This window comes from Spea bombifrons, chromosome 1 (genome assembly GCF_027358695.1).
Source record: "Spea bombifrons isolate aSpeBom1 chromosome 1, aSpeBom1.2.pri, whole genome shotgun sequence".
In the NCBI taxonomy this organism is placed as follows: domain Eukaryota; kingdom Metazoa; phylum Chordata; class Amphibia; order Anura; family Pelobatidae; genus Spea; species Spea bombifrons.
In genome coordinates this window covers 50,604,280-50,626,528 of record NC_071087.1, presented here as the reverse complement: position 1 = coordinate 50,626,528, position 22,249 = coordinate 50,604,280, and the positions used below count along the sequence as shown (strand labels likewise).

The 22,249-nt window shown below is 37.5% G+C and overlaps 1 protein-coding gene across 2 annotated transcripts in view; it reads left to right on the top strand.

Moving 5' to 3' along the window:
- BMPR1B (bone morphogenetic protein receptor type 1B) overlaps positions 1 to 22,249 on the top strand; it is a 171,614-nt gene that overhangs the window by 71,293 nt on the left and 78,072 nt on the right. For both annotated transcript variants that reach the window (XM_053461578.1, XM_053461579.1), the window contains exon 3: positions 11,893 to 11,955. The gene's annotated coding sequence lies outside the window, so the exon portion shown is untranslated. The remainder of the gene's footprint in view (positions 1 to 11,892; positions 11,956 to 22,249) is intronic.

Sequence of the window (22,249 nt, the reverse complement as noted above, 5' to 3'; positions counted from 1 at the left end):
GAGCCAATACGGTATATATCTATATATATATATATATATATATATTAAGACTCAGTACCATATAAAAACAAACAGCAAATCAATCGGGTAATTAATCTGTTGAAAAATAGGCATTTTAGGCTGTAACATATAAAAATATCAAAGGATCACAGTACAAATACCTCACATTAATATAAAAATAGCTACAGTAAAAGTATTTTAATAGCTATGTTTAAATCAGCCTTAATGTTATATTATACAGACCATTCATTCTTCAGAATTCCTCATTGACAGCTTTTAACTTCAATTTATTTTAGTGGTGCATTTGAATCCCTTAAACCCTTTGGTGTCTTTGACACTTGCTAAAAACTGGAGAGGACCTTGTTCCATGCATTGGTTTAACTTCACCCATCTAGACCAGAGGTCCCTTATTTGTGGTCATGGGATGGAGTCCATGAATTTAGTCAATCTCCGGATTTTTACAACCTAAAGGGTTCATCTAATTCAAAAAGTTTGATGACTACTTATCATGCAGTTTCTTCCTCCCCTTTTGGTTGTATCGGTATGTCTGCCCAAGTGCCATCTCCACATGGCCTCCATCGTGTAAATGAACCAAATAAGTGAACCAGTTGATTTGTTTATTCTCCCATTTATGTTGCTAAAAAGTGTTGCTTCTCCAGTGAGTGGTTTAGCTGGCCCTTTATAATGTATCAGCCAATGGGTGAGGAGACTTTGGTGTCCTAATTGAATTATGCATTATACAGGGCCGGCCAAGTTGTTTCTGCAACAGAAGCTCACTAGGGTTGACCCTTCATAATGCACAGCGAGGCGAGGAAATTGAAACTCTCCCTTTAGCGCATAGACCCCATGGAGTTGAAACCTTTACGCAATACAGACCCAACCCAGCAAATCACTTACCGGGAAGTAATGGCATTTCTTTATTCATTTCAAATGTCTAATGTACGCCCAAAAAAGTTTATATATGGAAAGGAAATTGAACTTTCCCTTCCCAAATCTACCTTTGAAATTGTTCTTGAAAACGTTTTCATCATATCCCTTTTGAAATATCATTTTCACAATTGTCAATAAATAGACAATTATGCATAAGTAACACAAAAGCTTTGGACAATTGCTTTTCCGTTTAGTTTGCCAAAAACTGTCAATAAATATTGAATGCAAAAGTGCTTTGTGCTGTAAGATTTTCCAGCACCTAGCTCCATCTGCACTCATGCCTCATATAAAGACATTTTGCTGTCTTTTTGGCAAAAAAAATACATATTTAAGGATTCTAACAATAGTAAAAATAAAAATGTTCTTCATTAAATGAAGACCACGTAACTGTGTTTTTGTTCAAAAGATATTTTTATGAGAGTTCTTGTTAACTTACAAGTCCTATTTTGGTTGTATTAGCTGTGCCGTTTCCTTATTATATTGATATGATTTTGTGTATTTTGATTGAGGCCATTAAAGAAAATATTCAGTGAGTAACATATAGCACTCATGTTGCTAATTAACATTAAAGTCATGATTTTCCATAAACTGCAAAAAATCAAGTACAAAAAGTCAGAATATTCCATATTTTACGATATAATACCAATGTTTGGTGAAGCCTTCACGTTAGAGGACTGTGCTTCACAGGGCGCTATACATTATAGATGGCATTTTCATTCACAAATATAACTCCTGCTATGGCCCCTACCTTAAACCAGTATGGTTTTGATTGAAGAAGCCAAAGTTGTTCTTTTTTTTTTTAGATACCCCCAAAATGAGAGAGATCAGAGTACTCAACGATGATTGCTACAATAGCATTTACAGCCAATCAGAAGGCGGTCAGAGAAGCCACTTATTAATAAAGCTTAGGGGTTCTTTTAGAATGTGATGGTATATACATAGCTTGGTCAGGGGCAATATCCCAGATACTCATATGTCTTAAAGATGCTATATGCTGACCTTCCACGATTGCTACAACAACAGGGACCTTTTAGTAGACCAAGTGTCCAGGGCTGTCCTTTGGACTCAACTTGAGGCACACTAGATCACTGATCTTACCATGTGTGACCACAATAGTATTTGTTAACATAAATATTTTATGATATTCTCTAAAATTCAAGGTTTAAAAACAAACCAGTGTCTTTGACAATGTGCATATGCTGTGAAAATAATACCCACCTTGAGAAAATAGGAAAGTGTAGTCTATGTTAAAGTCGAATTCGTTGAAATATCAGCCTTGTACACCGTATAAGAAATACATTGTACAGTGCTAGCATATTTGAATCTTGATGGCAATCTGTCAACTGGAAATGGTCTTAAACCCAGAATTTTAGAAGATTTAGAATAAAATAGGATTATTCAAAGTTTTAATCTGGACGTAGTTTAATACACTGTAATGTTCTACCTGAAACATAATTTGAAATGGGATTTTCCAGTGCTAGCTACATGGTTATACTACTGATCAGCTTCTGGCTCCGAGTTGGAAAAATGAAATATTTTGCGGTTACTGTATGTTTTGCCGATGTTTAGCAACCAAGAAAGGTTTACCTTAGAGCCTTGTAATCTGCACGCTATTTGTGGTTTGGCTATTTAAGAACATGTTACAAATAACCACCTGTAAAGAAATAAAGGAAAAGAGACACAACACCAAACGTTTAAAGGGCAGTACGTGAAGGTCCGTTGAAATTGTAGTTCTAATAATTATGGATATACATTGAATGAAAGCCAACCATTCTCTGTATAGGAATCACTGTATTTGTGACACGGACAACTAATAGCAACTATGCTTGTGTTCTTTTTTTAGCATTACCATGAATATGTTAGTGCCTCCACTTTGATATCAAATATATAAAAATCTTTATTTTTTGTAATATCAGACTTAATAAAGTAAGAAAAAGCTAAATGGTATCACTGTCCAAGCCGTGAACTCTCCATTCTATCAACCATTACTGCTGTGTATTAGTGTCTTCTATGAAAGCTAGGGTACAGTTCCCAATTCCTGTATGTTCACATATACTTGAATTTTACACCGTCACTTATAGAAAATGCCTTTTGTGTTAAATATAATAAATAATCTTTCCTTCTACTAGCTTCTGTTAAATAGCAAAAGCTGTTTCAACTGTACTTTACATGCACAAACAGGCCCCCCCTTTGGTTTCTTTTTTGATGAAAAATCAAGATGGCCTGCATGGATGTGTGTATTAGTGGGCAAGCAGAACCATGGTAGGCTAGGGACAAACACCATGTCTCCCCTCATAGAGATGAAAAGTTTCCAAGAGGATCAGTAATCAGCAATGTTCCATCTCATTTTTCTTAGTTGGCGTGCGCAGAAAATTTCTCTTGTGCAAAAATTTTCATAGAGCAAAAATTTTGTGCGCACAATATCTGCGCCGCATAAAGTTTAAAAAAAAATATTATTTTTTTCTTTTTTTGGAAAAAACAATTTTTGGACGTGTGCGCTCTCTAAAAAAGCTATGTGCGCGTGCGCACAAGTGCACTGCTTAGAGGGAACACTGGTAATCAGCTCTGATTGTCTGAGGCTCTGGGTCAAAACTGGAAATTTCACTGTTACGATGATGTATTTTGCTTTATTTACTTATTTTGTTTCATCTATGTGCTTGTGATATGGGCTTTACTTTATTTAACTTTTTTCTCATGTTTTTGTCAACTGCTCTTTTCTAAATGCTTTAATCAGATATATAAGCAGCTCTCGATACATCACAAAGTCAAATAAAAAATCTAAGTAAAGCAATAAAGAATGAACATGGAACACAGAACAATATAAACAAACTTGATGCACAAGAGACACAAAATAAATAGAGAGGCGAACAAAGACAATTTCCAATTTAGGAAACTGCAGATTAAATAAAACTATAGTAGATGATACTATCCACTGTCTATACAGTATATCATCTATACATGTGTAATATAGGCATAGAATCTTTAATTAAGAATTCATCGAGGCGTACTTAATGAGGGAGTATTAACAAGTGGTTTATGAAGCCACGATTTCCATACAAACTTTACCTTATCAGGTGGGATGTATGTTCAGATTGTGAACCTAAAACTCATTCTCAATAGCAATATTCCACGCTTGTGCACTTCACATTTCCAGATGTTGAATGAAAAAAAAAACCCAGCGTCTTCAAGACTGCAGACAGGTGGTTACAAGTGGGAATATTATGATTACTTATCCAGATGGGTGTGGAATTGGGGGATACTTAGTGGGAACTAAAGACACTTCATGCCAAAGAGACTGTTTGTTCCTCTCATGATAACAGTTACCTTGGCTTTGATTATCTCAAACTATTTTTACAAGGGCGTGATGGAAGGAGCAGAACTCATGTGTTCCATGCAGATGTCTAGGGAAAAAAAATGACAATCATTAATTTTCCATTAAATGAAACGCTGCCCCTTTAGCGATAACACACTAAGCCCTGGTTTCAATCCATTCCATTGTTAGGGGAGTTTTTATTGGGTATATTTAATGGATTCATCTGATCAGGATTTATTTTCTAAAGTGGAAGTTGACAGCAGAGTTTCCGTTTCAACTCACCAACTTCACTATACGTTACGATGGGCTTTTCTTGCAAGAGCGTGACAGGTCCTGTACAATACATAGTGGAATCAGTGAGATTTCCTTACTTTTGAAATATACATTATCCAGGGCCAAGTCAGTCCATTGTGAGAAACTTGCCTGGGTTTGCCCTGATCGTGAATGATGTTCTAATACAAATTTACAACCCTCTTGTAGTATTACCAAACTGCGGTCATTAACGTATGGCCATCAAACTGTGTCTTCTTTGTAGATGAAAAAGATGTGTAACTAGTGTAATATCAGTGCTGGAGCGGACATTATTTTACAGTTTCTTTTATGAAATCTGTGAGTGTTAAAGATGCTGCTCTGAAACTCAAGGAGTTAATTATCATCATTACGTAAGAGGAAACTTCGGGCAGACCGTGAGAGAAGACCACACCATGAGATTGCTCACACATGATCCAGAGCAGTGGGAGCTGACAGCATGGTGAATGTCTCTCTGGCAAAATCAACAGTGACTGAGAAACACAGAATGTCTAGCATACAAGTGCAGCAAATGAATTAAAACTACACTAAGCTGAAACAGGAGCTCTATTTCCATTCGGACAGTTGGCTATTACCTTGTTTACTACTTTTCCAAGTCTAGACGTCTTATTACGCATCTATCTGGGTAATTACATTGTCATAGACCAAAAGAAGTCACCGAAACGGGTAAATCTCATAAAGGAGCTGGTCTTATGAACTGCCTTCAGACAAGGTAGGAGAGTAGCAGGGGCTGAAATAGAAAGAAAGGCATGGGCACAAAGTGGAAGAAAAAGATATAGGCAGTAATAGGTAGGTGGAACGGGGTAATTGTTCTCCCACCTTTTATATTATTGCCCCCTACTATGTACAGTATATGTCTCCATTATCCTCTCAACTTTACGAGATGGAGGAAGAGGGGAAAAGCAACAAAGAGAAGAGGAGAGGAGGATGCTGAAAAAAGAATGAGAGAGAAGGGGAGAGAGTTAGCATATGTGCTAAAAACTGTGTAGGTTACAGATCCACTAAAACCACCATTCAAGATTTTCATTGAATAATTAGGAGGGAAGCATTGAAAACATACAATACAAAAAAAATGGAGCCATATGTAACATCTAAAGACTTTTCATTGACATCGGCCTCTGTGTACAGGGTTTTTTGCGTGTCACTGTTAGTGTAAATGCTGTACACAGGGTAGATATTGTATAATTTCTAAATGTGTATAGTAATTTCCTTTTAAATGCCTCATACTGTGGGTCTTATTTTCTCTCTGGTGTCTTTTATCATAAGTTCTTTGTAACGTCTCTCTCTTCTCTTTTAAAACAATGAGTCACTTTAAAATAGATCTCTATTCTACTTAGGGAATATTTGTGCCTGGAAAAAGGAATGGATCTCCATTGATCAGATTGCAAATCGGGTTGATATGTTTGGCAATGGCCATTTACAAAGTTCTTGAAAGAACCCAATGGTCAGCCACATATAAATACTTGGTTCTAATTTTTTTTCATTTACCTGTGATCATAGCCTGAATCTCTGTAAGGTCCTAACACCTTGTCCATTTCTGTCCGGCATTAGTAAGTCTTGCCAACATACACAATTGAGATTTAAGTTTTCTCGAACACGGAGCGACGCCAGAATACTTTGGGGAAATTAAAAAGCTGTAGGGTGTAAATGTAGACTGCAAAAACAAATTAACAGGAGTCAACCCAATTTACAAATTTCATGCTTGAAGAAGTAAGACATGCAGGGAGTGAGTTGAAGGATCGCCACATATGATGGACAGTTAAATGATGAAAAATGGTTATTGTTGAAGGTGCCAGAAATCAGGAGTGCTGCTTACAGCATAAAGTCTTGCAGTACAGAAAGCTTTTGTTAACCAATAATATTCCAAATGGTTGCGGTGTCTTATGAGCACATCATCTAAACCTATAGTGACTGAGGATGGGGGGGGGAATTATCAGATCACAATTCACATTTCTATAAAAGTCTCTGAGACCATCAAAGGTTTGCAGTTGGCTCCATTTACCTTAAAATGTTTGTAGCTAGCATTTCTAAATACAGAAGCAATTTCTGTTTACTTAGCGCTTAATTTAGCTTGAACGTTGATGTGCGCGCACCAAATAGTGGCCAACGTCAGTTGCTGATCACATTGTACTATAACACAATCCATCAATCTGTCAATACTCATGACTCGCAAAGCTGTTTTTAGGCGTTCGCAATCCATCGAAATGTTTTATTTGGCTGGCATCACAAACGTTTTTTTAAATATATGAAGTGCAACGTTTACTGATCTATTATTCACAGTGAATCTACTGTAGCCGGGGCAGGTGTAGAAGGACTGTGTGGTATTAGCTGTGCTGGGTCCTTTCAAGCCAAGTGTTGAAAAGATTAACATACATTAACAGGAGTAAAATATGCTTCTGTGTGTTGCTGATGCAGTTTAATAGGTGTGAAGAAGCGTTTGTGCCAAATGTGTGTTAAATTGTTTTTTTCGGCTATTTTACTTACCAAGGTGCATATGTTTTCTTACTTCTGACAGAAACTCTAGGAGCTGTTTATTATAGCCAGATTTGGTGCGGGTATGGCGGCATGGATCTATATCTATAAATTATATAGCCCAAAAAACAATATTCGCATCTCTAGAAGGAAACCGTTACCTCGAAAAGAGGGCATAGATGCTTCTGCAGAAACAGTTGTTCTCTAAGAATCTATGTTAACTGGGAAACAAAAGACGCATTAAGAGAAGAAAACATTGTTTTGGTTAATTACTTCATAAAAGCGTTTGCATACATGGGTCAGGGAGGTGAGAGAAGAATTACCAGACATGTGAGATAGCGTTACTATAGAGAACACAGGTTAGTTTACAGAATAAAAGACAGTAAGTACAGCAATAAATAATGCAGATAAAGACGAGCAATGGTAAGAGGGTGAGTCAGACATTCAAAGGGCTGGGTTCATGAAAATGTTGCAAAATTTGCCTTTGCCTAGGACACTAAAATTCCTTTAGAAGTACCAAGCAGGTTTGAAAAGTGATCCCGTCACTATAGCAAACATTCTAATGGCGAAACCAAGTGTCAATTGTCTGGTTACTATGGTGACAAGCAGAGGTGTCTTCTAGAGACAGTAGGCCCTCTACCACAAAACTCAGGGAGATTGCCCAATGAGTTTGTTCTCTTTTACAATTATATGGAGTAGACCAACATTTGGCATCATTACAAACATGTTTTCTGTAAAGTTATAGTTCTGTTCTGAATCCAATATCTTCACATATTGTTGGCATATTTAAAAAAAAATCTTCTGCATAGTACAATTGCTCTTTCGCAGGTGACATCGTTTTCTCCAAATGTTCTCCCTAACCCTCTTGGGCTTTTCCAATCCAAGAAACATTTAAAGGCTTCTCAACGTTTGCTTAAGATCTCCTTGGAGAGTCATACTTTCCCATGTTTGCAATCATTAGAGTTAATTGTACATTGTAGTTATAATTGCATTGTTCCGCTGTATCTCCGTTATGAATAGACCATATTGTTTTAATATACCCAGCTCCCCTATAAATCAAAGTTTTGCCTAGTGCCAGAATTTAAGTGAATGTGATAATAGCCTAAAAAGCATTAAACCATACTTATTCTTTATTTTTTTTTTTTAAAAGATTATAAAAATGCTTTGATAATATGACAGTTCTAACGCTGCCAGATATAAGACTTTAGTAGAGCACAATGCCTCTTATTATTAATATAATAAGTTGCATCTGTTCTCAAAGAAAACATGAATTTCTCATTCCTTTGTTTTTTTCTCTTTGTATTTCAAACCTTTGTCCTTGGGTCCCCCCCCCTTCCCGGGTGGAATGTATTTTTTTGTTCCAGAGCCTTATGGATGTGCCAGCAAAATTATTATTTTTATTAATTCTACCTAAAATGCGTTCTAAACACAGATCTCTGCCTTTCCATGCAATAGTATGAGATTAATCGTGATGTGTTCCATGAAATGGCTGGAAGACAGCAATTTATATGGTTGGCAGGAGACTGAGTAGACAAAATGAACCTGTTTGAGGCTCACGCCCATGCTGTCGATTCAGGGAAATAGCATATAAACATTGTTTTACTGAAATACTTGGATCATAGTGGGACAATAAAAAAATAATGTTAGAAATATTAGAGGTAAACACAATAGTGTCCAAGAAACACAGTTGACATTCTCGTGATGCTTGATCACGGGATCTCTTGCATTCTATGGGTACATCACCACCATGTCAAGTGCACACGTAATTCATATTTTTTTTCATATTAAAGATCCTTTTAAATTCATTTTGTCTAAATAGGTTGTTGATAGAGGGAAGGCAGGCTTGATTTTCAAACATTCTGTACAAGGTTACCCTCATTTTTTACTTTTTGTTTAAGGTTACATGCTCACTGATGTCAACTGCAGCCCTGATTGAGTGTCTTTTGCTCTACAAAAGTTATGTTTAAATTTCCTATGTCAAGGAATATCTTCCTTCAGATTTTCAATTATAATGGGCTGATTCTCTTTGGTATTATTAAAGAGACAATCCAATGTCTCCGGCCTCCTGAACAAGACCTGTAGCGTAATGCCTAATCCATGGTTCAGTGCACTGCCGGACTAGAATTTAATAACAGCCCTGGAAATAATTGAATACAAATCTCAGGAATAATTCAATACCATATTTCATGGTGCCATTGTCTTGCGCACGGCACATATGTGGGGTCCAAAGTATATTTGAAGAACACATTAGTCATAAATAGGATACATGTGAAAACACATAGTTGCTAACATCACGTAGCCCATGACATCATGCAATGTGTTGAGACCAACTAGGAGTTGCAGAAAACTAAATTAACCATTTTGAATTGTATTTAACTAAATTACCGGAAACACAGTTCTTTGAAACACAAAATCCCTTTCATAGTAGATAACAAACACCACAAATAAACCAGTAGCTCTCAGAATAACATGGAGCTAAAAGGGAGGTCAAGGGCGAGGGAAGTGTGTAAGCAACATGAATGATTAAACAGAGTGGGTGTGTGTATGTATGTGTATCTGTATGGTGTTAGAGTGGCTGTGTTTGTATGTATGTGTATCTGTATGGTGTTAGAGTGGCTGTGTTTGTATGTATGTGTAAGTGTATGGTGTTAGAGTGGGTAACATCGCATTACATGTCCACGCCTCCGCGAGTGAGCAGGTCAAATAAGTTTAGTTGTTCCCCTGCCCATTGAGAAATTTCCCAGTATCCTGGGAGGCCAGTCCAGTATTTTGCACCACTGATTGTTTGGATGAGCACAGGGGGTCTCATTTGCAAGTCACTGTGCCAGCACTAGAGCTGACTGTCAGGAAAATATGTTCTGGCAGGAGATGTGTTTGTCTTTCTGCTTTTTTATATATTTCCAGTTTTTAATATAACAACATTCTAACATCAATCGGGAAAATTTTGAACTTGGTAAATTTAAAAATAGTAATAAAATACAATTTCTGCTAACCACAAATCTAATTGTTTACATATTGTAATATAGTATATATATATATATATATATATATATATACCTATAATGACTCTATAATATATATATATATGCAATTAATTTTTTTTATGAGGATCAATAAATCCGCTTATCTCACCATTAGAAGTACAAAACTATTAAATATAAATATGACAAAAGTACTTAAAAATATAATTTCTCCAAACACAGTGTTTGGAATGTGACCAATATTAGTTTTCAAAATGGCCTGTCCAGGTAAAAATTCAACAAAAGTTATACTGATTTAACTAAAGTCTAACTTTTACCTTTTGGAAATTGCTCTATAGTAGTTACAAAAAAATGTGAGAACTATCCTAATTTTTTTGGGGGAAAAAAGCATTTTATAATGTGTTGTACTAAAGCCAGTGACAGTTTAACAGCATCCTAGCCAATTTTTAGATTTTTAATAAGAAAGACAGGGGGGGAGGCATAAATATGTATTCATGAACTTGAATGGTAACAGGGTATTAGATCCTGGCTAATACTAAAAATAGTGTTTATGCTGCTGCTTAAGTTACACAACACTGCGCTGCTGCAGTGCATATGCCTGAGGTTACATGCCCGATCCGCTGTCACAGAGTAGACCACAGATACATGCAGGTGTGGAACATATGAGATGACAAAGAAATGCTCATATTAGACCTGTGATGACAGTTCTGCAAATTTTATGGACTAAGAAGGGGGCAGGGTAAAAAAACTTATACATCAGCTATTCAATTGTCTACATGGTATTCAGAAATATAGATGGATAGCGATGGATATAGGTAGAATAGATAGATAGATAGATAGATAGATAGATAGATAGATAGATAGATATTAGACCTGTGATGACAGTTCTGCAAATGTTATGGAGTAAGAAAGGGGCTGGGTCAAAAACGTTATACATCAGCTATTCAATTGTCTACATGGTATTCAGATATGTAGATGGATAGTGATGGATATAGGTTGAATAGATAGATATAGAAAGATAGATAGATAGATAGATAGATAGATAGATAGATAGATAGATAGATCGATAGATAGCAGATGTCAAACTCTGATGATTCAGAGGTTTTGTGCTACTTATAAACTTTAGATTTATATAAAAAAAAATATATAGCAAGAAGTTTGGCAGTGTCACAAGCCTCATTCCACCTGTTAAGTAATGTTGAAGCGTCAGTGCCAGCCCAATTCATGTACTGGCATTATGTCCAATTTATAGTGTTTGAAAAATTGAACATTTTTTAAATTAAAAAGTGTAATATAACTCTATTGGGCGATACGCCCAGCTCCTCCAAAAAAGCCTCACACTTCTTCTTTAGTACTTACTATAGAACGTTAGCTAAACCCATTTGGGTCTGCGGGCATTTATATAGCTTAGAAGTTTGGGTAAAAAACATTTGCACTTGGACGCGTTATAGCGTATATAATATATATGCGAGTTTAGCCAGGGTAGATCAACTTGAGTGCTTCCTATAAAAGGTGAGCTTATATATTTAATTTCTTTTGCCTGATTCGGGCCCCTGAGAAGACAGCATCTGTATAGCTGGCACACGAATGGTATTTCCAGGCAAGCGCTCTGTTGGTGAGCAGCGAGCCAATCCACTGCTTTGTCTGAGCAGCTGAGAACTTCATCTGAGCATTACCATGGTGTACAGTGACACAGACCTGTTCCATGAGCGAGTAAAAGTACCGAGCAAGTGCTAGGGTAATATTTATAGACCACTACATTGCCGTTTCACAGACTCCGGGCTATGCAGAGCACTGAAAGGGCAGGGAAGCCATCTATGAGAAGACCACAATGTTCTGATCTTGTTTTTTTTCTTTTTCTTTTCTTTTTTCTTTTTATATCATCAGGTTTAGGTGTATCCTAGTGAATTTAGAACCGTCGTTCGTCCAATCGTGATACAACAACATAAGGTAAGCGAATGGCCATTTATTATGTTATCTCTTTTCGCACAACAGGTGCTGCCTCCTAAGATCTCTTGAGCTGTGATGCTGATATGTTAACCCCGGTACACATTCCAAGCGTTTGATTTACGGATCAGTTGTACGTGTGGAGATGTTAGTAGATTGCATTCTATAAATATAATCCAGAGCCATGATCTAATTATTTTTAATGTACTGAGCTTCCTATACTAGCAATGGCAGTATATTTATTGGTTTTGGGACAATTACAATATGGTGGCAACGTCGGCGAAAATATGGCAGGTGCATGGGATGCCTTCTAGCCGAGAAATAAACACTATGCGGCTATTTATGCTTCTTTGCTAAATAACACGTGGTAGATGACTAGAACAGCCTCCCAGCATAAGCGGTAGATGCTAAGACAGCCAGTGAATTTAAACATGCATGAGATAGGAATATGACTACCCTTAATTTAGGAAGAGGTCATGGACTGATTAAGGTCTGAGGCTTTACATTAGGAAAAAGGGTGGATTAGATGGGCCAAATGGTTCTTCTCTGCCATCAAATTGTATGTTTTAAAAGTCAAAAAACTTGTAAAATGCTAAATGGTAGAAATTCATTAAATTCCTTTGTTTCTAGATTTAAGCTACTAATTGTCTTGGTTTCGATATAAAGTGTATTTTTTTCAAATGATTTCCCAGACTTACTAAATCAGAAAAGCCAGGTTGTCAAGGTTGGCTCCTAAAACCTTTTTTTTTTCAAGGCAAACAGGGACAATTCTGCTAAATAGTGCTAATCAAGTAAGCAAATAATAGAAAAGATTTGATTTGTTTTTATTTTTCACTAAACAATCTTTACTAAGCCTTTTCTCGTCAGTGAATATGGAACATAAAGCCTGCTCCAATTTTACCATGGAGTGTTATCTCCCATATTTCACTTTTTCTTTGGCTTCTTAGCTAACAAAACACAAAATCAAGGGTGGCAGGGATGTTCCAATTAAGGCTTTAAGGGTACACTCCAGCCATCATATGCACTTTAATGTATATGATAGCTAACTGGTCCCTTTACATTATGGTTTGATGCACCATGCAAATGCATGGATGGATTCAGCAGAATCCCCCATAAGAATGCAGGTGGTCTAACAATGAAGCCCACGCATGCAAAGAAAGCACTCTCATTTAAATGGAAGAGATTTCTTGCTGCTGATTGGCTACTTGAAGCCACCAACAGTAGAGAAGAGAAGGGACGAGGCGGTCAGGGTTTTTTTTTTACAGGTTGGCGTCTGCATATTAAATAACTTACAAAGTACTTTAGTATGCATTCTTTGTTGGTGGGACTGCATGGGAAACTTGAGTGTCCCTCAAGTCAGCCTGGAGATAAGCCTGGTGTCTGTCTGTACTCTCCTGGCCTTCCAAACTCTGGACTCTCAGCAGCTTTATAATGTATATTTTTCACCTTAATGTATACCCTATGTACTATACTATATATATATATATATATATATATATATATATATATATATATATATATATATATAGAAACAATAAGCTGCGCCATTGGGGCAATCCATTTCCATTAAAGATGAACCTCTACTGAAACTGATATCCAAGGAGTTATTTAGCGTTAACTGCATCTGCTTTACATTCAGTCTGAGTTTTTGAATTAGAGAATGGACTACCTGAACCACTTTGTCTTGCCTCACTAACTAACTCATTAACTCGGCCAATTAGCCCGAGGTCACAATCGAGACAGCCTTTCTAGAATTAGACGCCACATTAGCGTTTGTGGTGGGTTTACTGCCTCTATGGTTCCTGTCTCGCCCTAGAGTCTTATTAACCAGCCCAAGGTCGCAAGTATTGGAGCTCAGCCAAGATTGAGACTTGGCATTATTGTGTGTTTACCGACATGCCATTCCTAAAACAAACCCTTTTCAGATCAGGTTGAGGAGCCACAGGTCTATGAAAGTTCTGATAATCACACCTGGGCTATCGTTTTTTTTTTTTTTGCGATGGAAACACTCCTAAAATATCAGCAGTTATATAAAACTGCTGAACAAATGTGCTTTTCCAAGGTGTTTTTCTTTCCATTACACAAAATAAATTTGAACCGTTTCCAGTAAAACGTTAATGTTTCAGACTTCATTAGTGCCGGTGTTTGTGTACTCCCACCCATGCTGTTATTTAAGCTTTAGGTTAGAGAGAACACGAGATCCATACATTGGAACATGAACTGTGTATGCGAAATACATCAGCCCCGGAAAGACGAACGCATTGAAATAACACCACATTTCAAAAACACAGCTAATCTCTGTCCGCGCCAGTATTATGTCTTGCAACCGAAAAAAAATGTCAACTTTGGCAACAGTATAATCTTGAGGTTTGTGGTTTGTTTGTTTTGTATATATTTTTAATTTGTTTATTTTTTTCTGTGTTGGTACATGCAAATTCCTTAACGTATACCTGTTAGGCTGTTATCGAGGCATGTTACTAAACTGTGCAGCGTAGATATTATTCAGTAACTGCCACAATCAAGTCAATTGTTTCGTAACATATTTCTAAAACACCTTCTTCCTGATCCAAGCTGAGAAGTTGGCAACGGAAAATAAGAACATTTGAGAAAAGAAAAAGGGTGAATTCATAGTTATAGTTGAAGGTACCTGCTTGAATACATGGAACTGCATTTTCTGCTACAATGAAATGTCTTGTAGGCCCACCACGTGCTGTTGGATCTACAAACTATTTTATGAACTATTGTTCATGGCTTACTTCTGCAGGCCTGGATATTCAGGGGAGGGCTGGCAGCCTAAGGCCTGGGGGGCAAGTCTAGTCAAGTCTGCTATTTTCCTACCTTTCCTATGTCACTGTCACTTTTCCTCCTCTTCTTCAGTGTCCTGTCCTTTCCAGTGCAAAGAGCGCGGAAGACGGTGGGCGTGGCTTCAGTGTTGTGTGCCGGGATTTGACATCAAGTCCCGACGCACAGCCACAGTTGCCGCGCGCATCATTTTTGGAGGCGTGCCGGCACCCCTCAGTGGACCGCCCCCTGCCAGGTACAACGGCCAGTCCGGCTTGCAGCTGCTTAGTTTTGAACTTTGCGGCTGCCTTGAATGTTCGTCTGCCGGCCCGGATTCAGGGCAGTCTGGGGGCCCCCCCGGCCCAGCCCGCCCCTGTGGATATTCCAACCATCATATGCACTTTAACACATTCTTATGGTCTCCCTTGCAAAAACATGGTACTCTGCATTGGACTGCAGCTTTGGAGCTGCAGCCTCTCCTTAAGGTAAGCTACTTATTGTTTTAGTTGCTAAAACTGAGCAAAGTAGTTTAGGGCACAGACTGGCTGTGGTTGAATTCTTAATCCTATCATTTGTTTTATAAAAACATAGAATTTGACAGCAGATCAAGAGCCATGCATGTTTACATTCCCTTGCTGCATTAACCTCTACCAGTTCTGATGGGAAATGGTTCCACTTAGCACAGTACATGAGCATACCTGGGAACTTCTTCACTCCGGCTACCCGGAGACTTCCCTTACGGGATGCGGCCAAGACTGCCCACTGACGTTGGTGGAGGTTCCCTCTGATGTCAGCGAAAAGGAAAATAGGTGGGGAGATCCCCCATGTCAAGACCCCACTCCCGCGACCCGGTGGATTCGGGTCTTGATCCGGAGAAAATGCTTCACCTGGTGATCTCCGGGTCAAACACAGAGAGTTCCCAGGTATGTACATGAGGAAGCATAAAGACAGATTGACTGGTAACCAGTCTCCCGAGCTTCCATGCTAGACGGCATTCAGATTACTAGAACGCTGTTGGTTTGTTAGACCTAATTTGCCAGAAGCTGGAAATATGATTCAGAATCTCAGTGTGCCTCTACCTTACTGTTTTGATGCATCTGTCCTACAGTCACTGATAATGGGAGATCTAGATTAGAATGGTTTAGAAAAACAAGATAACTTTTTGTATTCCACCGAGTTATATAATGAGCCTAGGACGTGGCGTGTGTTTTCCACATATAAAGGTCATAATTGCACACCTTTAATGTACTATTCTCTGCTTCATTAAAGACTGCATTTAAAACAACCATCAAAACTTCCTCTGAATTTAATCAACGATAAAAGCGGTGCATGGCCAGAAGCCGAGATAAAAGGGCATTTGACCACCTTTCATTTATTTTTGAGGGTTCAGCGCTTAAAACAAGCGAGCTAGAACACATTATTAATTATTCTATACCCACCTCATCAAACCTGAAAATAAAACAAGATTTACAATTACCAGGCACATTGTACTTGGTATCTGACCTGGAAAATTGCTTTTGGCAGATGTAGAAATTTATTGACTGTTCTTTCATCTAATAAACATGGCAACCCCATGATTTGTAATAGCCCAAAAAACGTATTTCTAGAGTGTTCTTATTCTGCTTCACCTTTAAATTTCAGTTCACTTTTGCTAGGCTCCGTCTCAGCGATTCCGTATCTCCACTTGCAGTAATAGTTTTGTCTAGTGATGTTGAATCACAGTTCTGTGCGTAGCGTCAAAGCGTTGCTAGCTAATTGAGTCTGACAACCTGAATAAACTAAAATGACCCAGAACATAGAGTTCCGATGAGATCTTTCAAGGTTTACAACGTTTTATTTGTAAATGAATCAAATAACAATTTTTCTGAGAATCGAAGATTTTTTTTTTTTACGCAATTAAAGGTAGATTTGGGAATGTGTACACGAAAGCCTGTTTACCAGAGCAAGCTCATATTTACTTATCAATCACATTGGGAAGCAGGGTGAAAATTGTATCAGGTGTATGCCAAATGAATCCCATAGAGAGTATGGTGTTGAGGGGGGCTATGGCTATATAAACTCACATAAGGAATGACAGCCCAAGAATATAACATGGAAATCGCATTTTATACCTTTATCATATAGAATGTACTTAAATGTGAATTGTATTTAAAAGTGTTACTGGGTTTAATTTAGAGAACACAAACCTAGCAGTCCACACGATCATTTAATGTTTTTAGACTTCTTAGTTTCAGCCGTAGGGAAGCATTTGCAGCTCAGCAGTCTTGCTTGGAGTCTTCAGTTGAACGCGATACATTTTATTGAATCAGAAGAGACCTCTAAGGTCCAGCAAGCTTATGTGACTCTGCATCTTGTTCTCTGTTGGCCCAATAAAAGGTATCACCTTTAGCAAAAGACTTCATCTTCTCTTGGATCAGTCTGGCTATGTGCATTTGCCGGTTTTTCTTTGAAATTTGGCTCAGTTTGGCTAAAATGTAGCTCCACTATCCACATAGAATGATTGTACATTGAACATGATAGGATACCATTATAAGTATTTCTACACTCAATTTTGGTAAATAAAAGGCTTATTAAGAAAACAGTTTGTCAACCTATAATGATATGCAATAAATAACTACTAATAGGTCACAAAATCACATAAAGCATCATGATAAGGACCTGACCCCTAGATATGCCTCTATCTACATCCCCTATAATGTCTTTCTTTAATGATATAGATATAGATAATTAGCATTATTATCTTTTTTTTATATACAATTTATACAGTGCCTGATGTAGATACAAATTGAGTCATGTGAAGAACATATGTTATAATATGCACAAAAGTAAAAAGATTTTAATTATCTTTTAAGTGTCTCGTAAAAAGGAATTATGATTATACATTATTTCAATGGTCGACAATAAGGAAACAAAAGAAAATATTGCAGTTTAGAATTGTCATTTTTGGATTTTTGTTCTAAAAGTAAACCTAACCAGCAAATTGGCTGCTACAGTATGCGCCCTCTAGTGGCTTCTCCAGATAATGACCACGCTACATTTTTTTTTTTTTTTTACTTGTAGAATACATTGGAATATAAAATGACAAGCATGCTGGCATGTGTCACACCATCACCCTAAGGCAGCAATTCCCCAGTGTGTGACAACATTAAAATGCATTTTTTTTTAAAGAAAAAGTATAGTGTGTAACTTTTTCTATGTCACTAGCATATGATTTTAAGGATGCATAGCAAACATTGTCAATTATATCTTGTGACTGTTATATCAGACAGGGTTTGAATAAGACAACTAGTCACCTGTCATTGACGTTAAGGCCCATAGGTGTACCTAGGGCCGTATGTTGATGTACATTACAATTCAAAAGTTTGGGGTCACTTAGAAATATCCTTGTCCATTAAAATAACATGAACTGCATCAGAAATACAGAGAGAGAGAGAAATGAATGCTTTATTTTTACATGAGACTGAAAAAAGTCTGTTTTGTGCAATCTTCTTTTGACCAGTTCAGATTTATTAAATCCCTTTTTTATCGGTACACTTCTTTACAAATGTAGATAGTATTCTCTATGTCACCCATGTATGTGTTTTAGTCACCAACTATATACCTATTGACTTAGGGCTGGTCTGCCCCATGACCTCTTAAGTTGCTTATTCTCTTTTTTTAATTGAATGGTCTAGTCTCCAAAATTGTATTTTTATTTATGGGGCTCATTTAAGTCAGTCTGGATGCCTCTGCTGAAACCAGATTGTGATTGGCTGCTGCTACCGCCATTTACTATAATGGGAGTTTTACTGAGCATGTGCAAGAAGAATACTGGTGAATGCTCCTTACTTTTAGTAGCGACAGCTGGGGAGGAGTTAAATTAGATCAAAGTTTCTGTTTCTAACTTCAACAACTGGAGAAGGCCTTCACCGATGACATTTGTCATGCAGAGCACCACAAGAAGCACAACACAAACACCAGGCAAGAACACTTAGACAGCAACTCCATAAAGTAAGCAGAAAATGGATCCAGGCATGCTAAAGATGTTGATCGAGGACCTCATTAGGTATTATTCCAGTAAGCAAGTATGAAGTTGCATGCAAAGTAAATGGAAGGACCAAACTTTTTCAAAAAAGAGCAGCTCCAGGGTGCCCCTTACTCCCTTGACACTTCCCCCCATTGAGAGCAAGTAAAGCTAATGAAGACTCAACGTGGCAGGTCTTTTAGCATTATATTGAACAGTGAATAAACTGTGGAGCATGTGCCAAGTTCAGCACTTGAGCCGCCTGAACTTAATGAATAGTCTACCTCTGCTGCCACGGCCACTCGTGACGGGAATATGATTATTTTTGATGGATTTATTTATGGGCTATAAATCTTCAATATTTATTTCCCTGCTTGTACAGAAATCAGTACTCAACCGCTACATGTTACTTTCCAGATGGATTTACTACTTTGATAAATTTGAAGTTAATGTTTGTGTGCTATAATTTTTTCCATTTTTTTTTTACTGTCCCGTGTAGCAGAAATAGATATAAATGGTGCATTGGAAACATGGAAAAGATATTGTATCCAAAAAATACAACCACACCGAGGGGCAAGCAAAAAAAAAAACAACTTAGATGTATGCACATAGATTGTTTTCTCTGAAACTTCAGCTCCATTTAAATGTTATTTCAGCAACAATAATCATAAAATTTTTAAGAGCATGGGTGGGTTGCTTTTTATGGAAGGCTCCAGTCAGTGTTAAGTTTCAAGTTGAAGCCAGAGTTTATTCTTGTAATATTTGTAACAGATTGAACCTGAGAACAGAGGCTACTTGTCCTACTAAAACTCCAGCTCAGTAGAACAGATGGCCTCATTAACAGGTCAGCTAATCAGGTCGTAGTTTATGGAAATTGCATGGTAAATACGCAAGTCGTTGGCTCTGTTAAAAAAAATTGAGCTGAACATGAAATTACAAATGTGCCTAAAGCAGTATTTACATTATCGGAGTGTAAATTTCCACTCCATAAAAATAGCGGTGGGCTACCTAACCTAATGAGACCACTGTAGCTGAGCTCCATGTATGGTCCTAAGAACTGAATACATATTCATTACACATTCCTTCAATGGAACCCACAGAGTTAGCTTAACTAGAACTGAAACATCCACAGAATGGATTCCTTAAGGAATCCTTTGAGAAGATACTCAACCAACAGAGAACGAAAGATGGGGAAGGCGAGATATAGAGGGAAATAGCAAGATAAAGATGTAGAAAGACGTTTTTTCACTAAGCATCAAGAAGGTATGAGCTGGTAGTCAAGTTAAATTGCAAAGTATCCAACTTACTTGTTTACTAGTGTAAAACTTTACAACTCAAAATCAATTCTGATACTGCTTGTGTTATGGTGTATAATTGCTTTCTAGTTATGTTTTATTTTACAAGTTGAGGTAACACTCACTTGAGCTTAATGAACAAACTTAAGGTAAGTGAATAAAAGGCATTATGTTTAGAATTGTGATTTGTTTTAGAATTATTTCCTTTTGGTACTGAACATCATACAGTTTGGCTTTGTTGTGCATCATAGTACAGAAAAAGAAGACAGCAGGCGAGTAGAACTTCATAAAAATCGGGATTTAAAGATCTTAGACCTTGTGTCTATCTCAGAGTAACAAAATCAGAACTTATTCCACTGGCTCACCTGGGAAATTAAGAGGGGAATGTTCTGTGGATTCTAGCCTGGGAACTGTATAATTTCCTTGTGTGATGTTCTCCATCTTGTAGATGTACCAGAAATATTTTCTGTGATTGCCTCTTGGCCCAGTAATAGCTTCCAGGCTGCTGCCAGAGGTGACTTGGCTGATTTAAGGATATAAGAAATAATTTTACTTGCAGACGCCAAGATTCTATACATATTTTTTTCATCTTCAGGCCTAGCAGTGCTTGCAAGGGACGCCTGGATTTCATTCTGTTTGTTTGCCTCTTTTGTAGGTAATTATATTGGCCATCAACTGCCAGAATTGTTGCTTTCAATCATGCCCACATGATGTGGAACAATGTTCCAGCACTTGACATCCTTCAATGTAATTCGGTATTGTTCTGCTGAGATATATTTCATGACCATCACGCCAAGGTTTTAAAGTCCACTTCAGCTGTAATGCTTATGGAATGCGTAGATGTCATTTTCAACATTACCTCTAGTTCAGTTCTTATTTTGTTTTTATTATTATTAATATTATGGATGCCAGGGTAACATAATGGTACCTGGCATTGAAAGCCGCATGTTGTACATAAATTAAATCCTTTTGTGTACATCAGGCATGTCCAAAGTCCGGCCCGAGGGCCAATTGCGGCCCGCGTTCCGGACTGATAAGGCCCCACAGATAAGTTGCCCAAATATAGATCTGTTTTTTTGATATTAAAGGCAGAGTGATTTAACACCTGTTTAGATTTGTCATCCAAGTCACAAAATGAAAAGTATGCCATTTTCAATAAACTTTGCATTTAATTTTAATGGTTCAAAGAATGTCAGGCAAAATGGTCGGCCCTCGCACATGTTCACTTCATCAAATCTGGCACTCTTCAAAAAAAGTTTGGACATGCCTGGTGTACATACATGTGAACGAATCTTGGACTAGATTTATACATCAGGAGGCCTTGCGGTTGAGCTGACTCCTAACCTGTTGGATTGGAGTCCTAGACATATTAGATTTGTATACACTGCACCACCGGTGTTCCCTAGACCCCTGTACCTTAACATTTTCAACAATGATGAAGATAGTAAACCTTTAGTCTAATGATTAATTTGTTTCAGCTCCTGTTCTTTATCCTCATACTCATTTTGTGGCTATTAGGATATTAATTTCAGCTATATTTTACAGAGAGTCCAACTGAAACCCTCAGGTCTGTACGTGTGCTAAGCCGCACTGAGCAAAAGATGTCAACTAGAAGTAGCCAGTACACCTTTTTATAAACTATTTTATATAATCTGTATTCTTAAACACAAATGGACATCTGGTAAATATCACTGCATGTTATGAAATGTTTGTGGGATATTTTTCGCAGTGGAAACAGAGAGGTAGTGGTTGTCCCCATGTGCTGTCTGAGAATCAGGTGTTTCAGGTGGTAATCCTAACAAAACAAACTGTTCCTAGTAAGCATCCACAAATTATGGCTGGCAAAAGCTCTGGAGACTTAATGGCAGTGTAACCGTCCCTGTTTCTTTTTGATTGATATTGCCATCATTGATAGTACACAGGGACAGCTGTCTATGTTTCGGTGTGGAAAGAATTGCATGTAAAACATGGCTAGAAGGTAGGGCATTACCACAGCTTTGATGGGACTCTGTGAACTATTCATAACTACGTATGCAATTGAGAGAGATTTAAAAAGAGGGGGTTGTATGTCTTTATTTACACAATGTAATTGTGACTTTCTGACTATTAGTAAAGATAATTATCTGTCCCAAATGGTACAGGACCCAACCAGAGGGGGCGCTCTACTGGACTTAATATTAACCAACAGACCTGACAGAGTAACTAATGTGCAGGTCAG